Raw genomic sequence first — 7,617 nt, 5'->3', positions numbered from 1 at the left:
TGATGGCATTTATAGGTAGTCTTTGGTCTTCCATTATGTTGTTTTTGCCTGAAAAAAACAAAACTCTAAAATATGTATTTATTAATTTAAAAAATATTAAAATAAATATACAACACTCATCATTATCAATCATTATATACATACTATTATATATAAACAGTTAACAATTTTGCACTGAATGATTAAAATTGTGCGCTTCCCTATATTTATTTTACTTCGTCCCTTCCTATTGAGTGGGGTCACTCAACAAAGGTGGTCTGTAATGGTCAACCACAATTTCCCGGATAAATATAACCCCGGGCAAACATCGTCTCAGATTGAGGTCCTCAGTTCACCTCCCAAGTGTGGCATGCCTTCTGCAAGACTTTGGGCACATCGTCCAGCCTTATGTCCAGATGAACCTTCAGTCCAACGACGTGCCTGTGAGGGAAAACCAAGATCTTGAGGATAGTCTTGGCTGTGTCTCTGCTTGTCATACGGATCTCTAGAGCCAACAGTTACCTTGGGTTGAATATTAGGTCTTTCTCTACCAGTATGTCTCCTTTTGTCGCGGCCTAATGGTTATTGAAGCAGCTGTTTCCTAGATAACTTGTGTACCTTCACAGTGAGGTTCACGGTTGGTGAGGCACTGACTCCTTTAGTGTCAGATTTACAAGTATATAAACTCAAAAGGGAAACGTATTCAATTGACTACGGGTTATTTCATATCTCATTAGCATTCTTCACACAAATTGAAGTGAAATTGAATCCTTGAAGTTTAAAAATTCCTCCTATTAAATAGCAGTGGGGGAATTTACCATCAACTTTAGCGAGAACTGTCCAGATTTAAGTTTGGCTCAAGGGCGAAGAATCCTGAGCGACGGCGTTTGACAAGTGGTGCTGTAATGACAGATGGACCCGCCTTTTGTTGCTTCTGATTGGTTAATATTGCGTCAGGCCTTCAGCGATTGGCTAGATTTACGCAAACCGGAACAATGTTTATTATCATGAAAAGATGAATATTGAGTATTAAATTAATCAATATAAGTGAGAAAAACAAATAATATTTTATTGAAGGCCAAAAATTTAGTTTTTAAATACTCTATTGTATTTTTCTTAGTCTGATCTGTTTTTTTTCATATGATTGAAATTGAATCTGTTTCTGGTCTTAATTTTATCTGTAGATAAAGTCCATACGTCTGTCCTTCGCTAATTTGGTGTAATATTGATAGGTGAGGCACTGCCTCCCTTGACCTCATGTCCATGTATTATACACAGCAATCTTCCCCAATGTCGTAATAAGGAACCAACAGAAGCCAATGATGAGCTGAATTTAATTAAGGTCCGTTTCCACCACAACGTTGCCCAAAATGTTGCATAGTTATCTCATAGCCTCTTGAAGATTGTGACTAGGAAGGAAAAGTTGTTAGGTGACAAAAAGCCAACTGCTGAGCCGTGTATTCAAGGTAGTTCCACGAATAAGACCAACGCTTTGAGTATACACTTAAAGTACTACAAATGATGTCATTATTAAGTTTCTTAATTTCTCAAAATGCGACTCTTGCTATTTATGTCCACCTGGAGCAGCATCCATCCTGCAATATACAGGGAGTGCAGAATTATTAGGCAAATGAGTATTTTGACCACATCATGCTCTTTATGCATGTTGTCTTACTCCAAGTTGTATAGGCTCGAAAGCCTACTCCCAATTACGCATATCACGTGATGTGCATCTCTGTAATGAGAAGGGGTGTGGTCTAATGACATCAACACCCTATATCAGGTGTGCATAATTATTAGGCAACTTCCTTTCCTTTGGCAAAATGGGTCAGAAGAGGGACTTGACAGGCTCCGAAAAGTCAAAAATAGTGAGATATCTTGCAGAGGGATGCAGCACTCTTAAAATTGCCAAGCTTCTGAAGCGTGATCATCGAACAATCAAGCGTTTCATTCAAAATAGTCAACAGGGTCGCAAAAAGCGTGTGGAAAAACCAAGGCGCAAAATAACTGCCCATGAACTGAGAAAAGTCAAGCATGCAGCTGCCAAGATGCCACTTGCCACCAGTTTTGCCATATTTCAGAGCTGCAACATCACTGGAGTGCCAAAAAGCACAAGGTGTGCAATACTCAGAGACATGGCCAAGGTAAGAAAGGCTGAAAAACGACCACCACTGAACAAGACACACAAGCTGAAACGTCTACTTGTAGACTGGGCCAAGAAATATCTCAAGACTGATTTTTCTAAGGTTTTATGGACTGATGAAATGAGAGTGAGTCTTGATGGGCCAGATGGATGGGCCCGTGGCTGGATCGGTAAAGGGCAGAGAGCTCCAGTCCGACTCAGACGCCAGCAAGGTGGAGGTGGGGTACTGGTATGGGCTGGTATCATCAAAGATGAGCTTGTGGGGCCTTTTCGGGTTGAGGATGGAGTCAAGCTCAACTCCCAGTCCTACTGCCAGTTTCTGGAAGACACCTTCTTCAAGCAGTGGTACAGGAAGAAGTCGGCATCCTTCAAGAAAAACATGATTTTCATGCAGGACAATGCTCCATCATTGCTGGCAAGAAAGGGTCTAAAAGAAGAAAAACTAATGACATGGCCTCCTTGTTCACCTGATCTGAACCCCATAGAGAACCTGTGGTCCCTCATCAAATGTCAGATTTACAAGGAGGGAAAACAGTACACCTCTCTGAACCGTGTCTGGGAGGCTGTGGTTGCTGCTGCACGCAATGTTGATCGTGAACAGATCAAAACACTGACAGAATCCATGGATGGCAGGCTTTTGAGTGTCCTTGCAAAGAAAGGTGGCTATATTGGTCACTGATTTGTTTTTGTTTTGTTTTTGAATGTCAGAAATGTATATTTGTGATTGTTGAACTGTTATATTGGTTTCCCTGGTGAAAATAAATAATTATAATGGGTATATATTTGTTTTTTGTTAAGTTGCCTAATAATTATGCACAGTAATAGTCACCTGCACACACAGATATCTTCCTAAAATAGCTAAAACTAAAAAAGCCCTGCTCCAACTTCCAAAAATATTCACCTTTGATATTAATGAGTGTTTTGGGTTAATTAAGAGCATGGTTGTTGTTCAATAATAAAATTAATCCTCAAAAATACAACTTGCCTAATATTTCCGCACTCCCTGTATATGTTTACACACTCTTTTGTATCTTTTATTTCACTAAATCAAGGAAAGTAACATATACAACAACATGTTATGTTGCATGTTTTACATTATATTCTACACTTTCACTATTGGTTATAAGGGTATTTTAGTGTTATTGGCCATAAAACATATCTATGGACAGACAGTAGCTATAGCTAGAAAGTCTTTTTCATATTTCTGTCTTTATTGGCTAAGGGAGATGTTTGATGTTTAAATGTTCGTCACATGCATATGTAAACATAATCACAATGAAATTGTGGAGAAATTAAGTATCTAAATTGTCCACTGGTACAGTTTTTGGGGGAATATAGATTTACCATTTTACTTCATGAATTGGTTGTGACAGTTTGTGTCTTACTAAGTATCCCTTTCTCTAATGACAAATCCCTTTGGTCATGTGTATTCATTTGACACTTTTTTTCTGCTGGTAAATATTGTGTCCCAACTTTTCATTCTGCTCTCGAGAGTATTCCAATGAAGACAGCGTTATTGTGCATTAGAAATGCAGACAGACAGTGCAGCCTAGTGGTAAAAGCTTTGCAGCCTTTACACATGAATACGCTCACTGTAGATCAGGGACAAAACACCAACGTCGTCTCAATTATGATGCTTGTCCCTCTGCATTTTTGTGTGATTGTGCTTGCATCTTGCTGGCTTCACCCTTCACTGGAGTCCTGCACGTAGGCTCAAGTCCTCCCAGTGCACGCTGTTAAGGAACCATTGTAGACCCACACAGAAACCATTGTGTCTCCAGCGTTTAAGGGAGGTGGGGTGGAGGCAAAGCTTTGGCAGGCTTACCATGGCCAGAACACCCATCGCTACTATGTCTTCCTTTACTTTCGCAGGCCAGCTGCATGTTGCTTTAGCTGCTGTGATGCTTCGGACCTGCCAACAGTTTGCAGGACAAGTATATTTTTCTTTTTGTTCAATTTAGTGTAAGAGGTGAACTAGATGGTCATGCCTTTTAGTAAAAGCAACCGAGTGTGCGTGTTGTTCTTGCGGTTTATTGGCTCTTACGGGGTGAACAGGTCACTCTGGAAACTGAATATGATAACCCTAACCCTTACCCTGGGAGTAGAACTAACAAGGGGAAGCGACATCTTAAACATTAAAGTTGCTGCAGGGTTCGTAAGAAGCTAAAATGAATAGTTCTAACCCTAGTAGATCATTGGTTTCATTTAATTCAAATTGGATCAATGTCGATCCTTGTCTGGAAGTAGCTGTTTTTCAGCTGGAATTCTGATTAAACTTGTGGGGACAAATTTATTTATATTGATAAAATGAAGATGATGACAAAAAATAAAAAAAATTCTACATAATAAATGAAAATGTCAAATACAAAATGAAATCAGTTAAATGTGATTTTATTTATTTGGCGAGAAATAACTTTCATATAGCTCAAAAAATCGTATCGTTTTTTATTTATATTATTATTATCATCATTATTATTACCCCTATTGAAGGAGGAAACATGTCAAATAATAATAATAATAATAATAATAATAATAATAATACAAAAAGTAATTGTTGTTTTTGTTGGTAGTAGTCACATTTATTTTTGTTTACTACTTTCTAATCTGTTATATTATATGATTTATGTTACTTGCAGTGATGGAGGGTCTAGGGAATTAATTTCACTTTTAAAGAATGATATGACGATGGAATCATTGTCCAATAAAAGCTTTCTTCGGCCATTTTAAAATATATATGATCTGCGATATCCACTAATGACATTATCATTTAAAAAATGTTTAAATCTTGTGAATGAATTACTATCTAACAGGTGTAACCAGGCTCTTATTATTTGACTCATAGGGGATAACAAATATGCCTCTGCACTTGAAGCCACTTCAAGACTCTATATATGAATTTATATTGCAATATTTATGACAATTAATAGTGTACCAAACAAAACAAGTCTTCATAAAGAGGATATTTACATCATCAACTAGACTGTTACACAATTATGTTGGTATTTCTGTATTAATCAAAGTGCTGATTTATTTAAAATAATATTGGTAAAGATTTCCATCTCGTCCCCATCTTATGATTTTCTTAAAGGTTCCACTCGGACCATTTTAATTTAAATACACATTATTTATTATTAATGTGTCAATAAAAGTGTTGTCTTCATATATTTATATTAGATTTAAAAAGACTGATTTTGTCAGGAGGCAAAATATCAGAAAGATTACTACATAATAATAAAAAAAAGCGGTGTGAGCACTGGAGGACATTTTCTTCTTCTAACAATTTAATTTTTTAATTATCTTTAAGGTATTGCTTTTTATAGTTCTTATGAACTTCAGCTGTATTATTATTATAAAGCTCCATATTTACCTCCTTTGTATGTACATCAACAAATCCACTCTCTTGTTTCTAATGAAGAATGATATTAAAATATGAATTCATCAGTCAAATTACACCAAATCATATTCATAGCTGTTGTTGAATTGTCAGCAATCTAATGACTCACGTGGCGCATTATCCGTTTTCCTTAACGCTTGTGTAATCTCAGGGTCAAGGTGACCCGGAGGCCCGGAAAACAAATGTGGTATCCCTTTAGTTCTCTGGATCAAGGTGAATTACCTTCCTGCCTTCCAGAAATACATACACAGTGGCGGAGAACAAAAATTAATTATTGTAAAAAATATGAGAATTATAACATAAATGAGTCATAAAATAAATAAAAAAACATAATATTTTTGACAATTAAAATATAATTTGTGACAAGACATGTTAACTGAATATCTGATTAACCCTTGTCTTCTCTCAGGGTCAAGGTGACCCGAAAACCAGGAAAAAAACTGTTTGTGGTGAACGACGTCCCTGGCTTGAATAGATATAAAGTGGTGGTTAGGGGATACAACAAACACATTTGTTTTCCAGTCTTCGGGTCACTTTGACCCTGAGATAATACAGGGGGTAAGAGGTGGACTATTTACAGTTCATTTCCCAAATATTGTGAGTGAAATCAAGCATCTATGTTTAACACAATGAGCAAAACAAGTGAGTCAAAGGAAATACGCATTTCAGTAGGTAGAGATCGAAGTGCTATAATAAATAAAGAATAATAACACAATACATGCTTTTAAGAGAAGTTTTAAGAGAAGTTTAGCCTGCAGGGAGAATAATACGCTACGAGAAATATATTGAAGTGAGAATATGTGAATATTAGGGATACATTTAGAACTCCAGCTTCATAAAACTACCCTCGGATACACTTCACAACATTAACGGATTGAACAGAACCTACTTTATTATTATTACTATCAATATTTTTTTTTATCTTGACATTTAAAGTATATACTTTATTGAATATTGTTTTGATTGTTTAAGCGCTTTGTGACCCTGGTCTAGAAAAGCGCTATACAAATAAAAATTACTTACTTACTTACTTACTTACTTTTTTCTTCTTTACAATTGAAATGTTCAGATTTAAAAACTATATATATATAAAAAAAATCTACTCAGAATGTTTTTTTTTGTATTAAAGAAAGAAGCGAAGGTATCCGTTCTAAAATCATTTTAAATTTAATTTTAAAATCTTAATTTAGACACCTGACTTTACTATATCTGTGTTCGTACCTTAGTTTCAACATCAAAGTCGGATAAAGCAGTGGAAATTAAAACATGAACATAAATAGAGCAACGCTTAAGATGAAGTTGCAAAAAGAAGGACTTACGAGACTATTCATAAAAGATAATTGTTATCAAAAAAAGAAGAAAAAAAAATCCCCCTAATTCATTTCATTTAAGAAGATTCTTGGGGTCTGCGGTAGACGAGGTGAAACAGTTGCAAAACAACAGAGACATGGAGTCACTTCAAGCACTCTGCACATCAGAGACGATGCTAGCTAGCTCGCGGAGCCGTGTTTCTGGCCCGCCACACACTGCACCCGCCGTCTACTCCCAGCAGTTCCGTCGATAGCAACTCTCACTTTCATAATTCAAACAAATCTTAGAGCTTAAAAGAAAAAAAACAAAAACATAATCACAAACTCACACACACAGGTTTGAGTCAACAATTAAAGCCTTAAAAAATAAAAAGTGGCAAATTAATAAAATATGTTTTTGAAGGAGAAGGAAAAGCTGGGATTAACTTAATTTCTACCTGTTAAATATTTTTAGATTAGTTAATAGCACAATCCCAAGAGGACGGTACATGTTATTCTACTAAAATGAAGGAACATCCATTCCAGCAAAAGTACCGACTATAGATGTTTCTTTTTTTTTTTTACACATCCAGATGATGCAAATCATTTGGGCTTAATTTTTTTGAAAAAAACATCATGTTACAATTAAATATTATTTGTTTGAAACACTGAACTGTTATGTTGGGTATATATCTGATTTAATCCTATAGATATTTATGTCATAAAGTATATTAAATTCCACCAAAATACAGTTTTCCATGTCTGTTTGCTGGAATCACAACAGCAGCCGGAACAAAGCACTTAATTACTTC

General features: G+C 35.9%; 1 long non-coding RNA gene across 1 annotated transcript; it reads left to right on the top strand.

Annotated features, from left to right (window-relative positions):
- The first annotated feature begins 1,581 nt into the window (after positions 1-1,581).
- LOC148070339 (uncharacterized) lies at positions 1,582-3,117 on the top strand. Its single transcript, XR_015712907.1, has 3 exons — positions 1,582-2,175; positions 2,306-2,340; positions 2,439-3,117. It is a non-coding gene; the product is annotated as an uncharacterized LOC148070339 (long non-coding RNA).
- The last annotated feature ends 4,500 nt before the right edge of the window (positions 3,118-7,617 follow it).

This window comes from Callionymus lyra, chromosome 10, assembly GCF_982586985.1.
Source record: "Callionymus lyra chromosome 10, fCalLyr1.hap1.1, whole genome shotgun sequence".
Classification (NCBI taxonomy): Eukaryota; Metazoa; Chordata; class Actinopteri; order Syngnathiformes; family Callionymidae; genus Callionymus; species Callionymus lyra.
The sequence above is the reverse complement of the archived record's forward strand: the minus strand, read 5'-3'. Positions and strand labels throughout refer to the sequence as shown.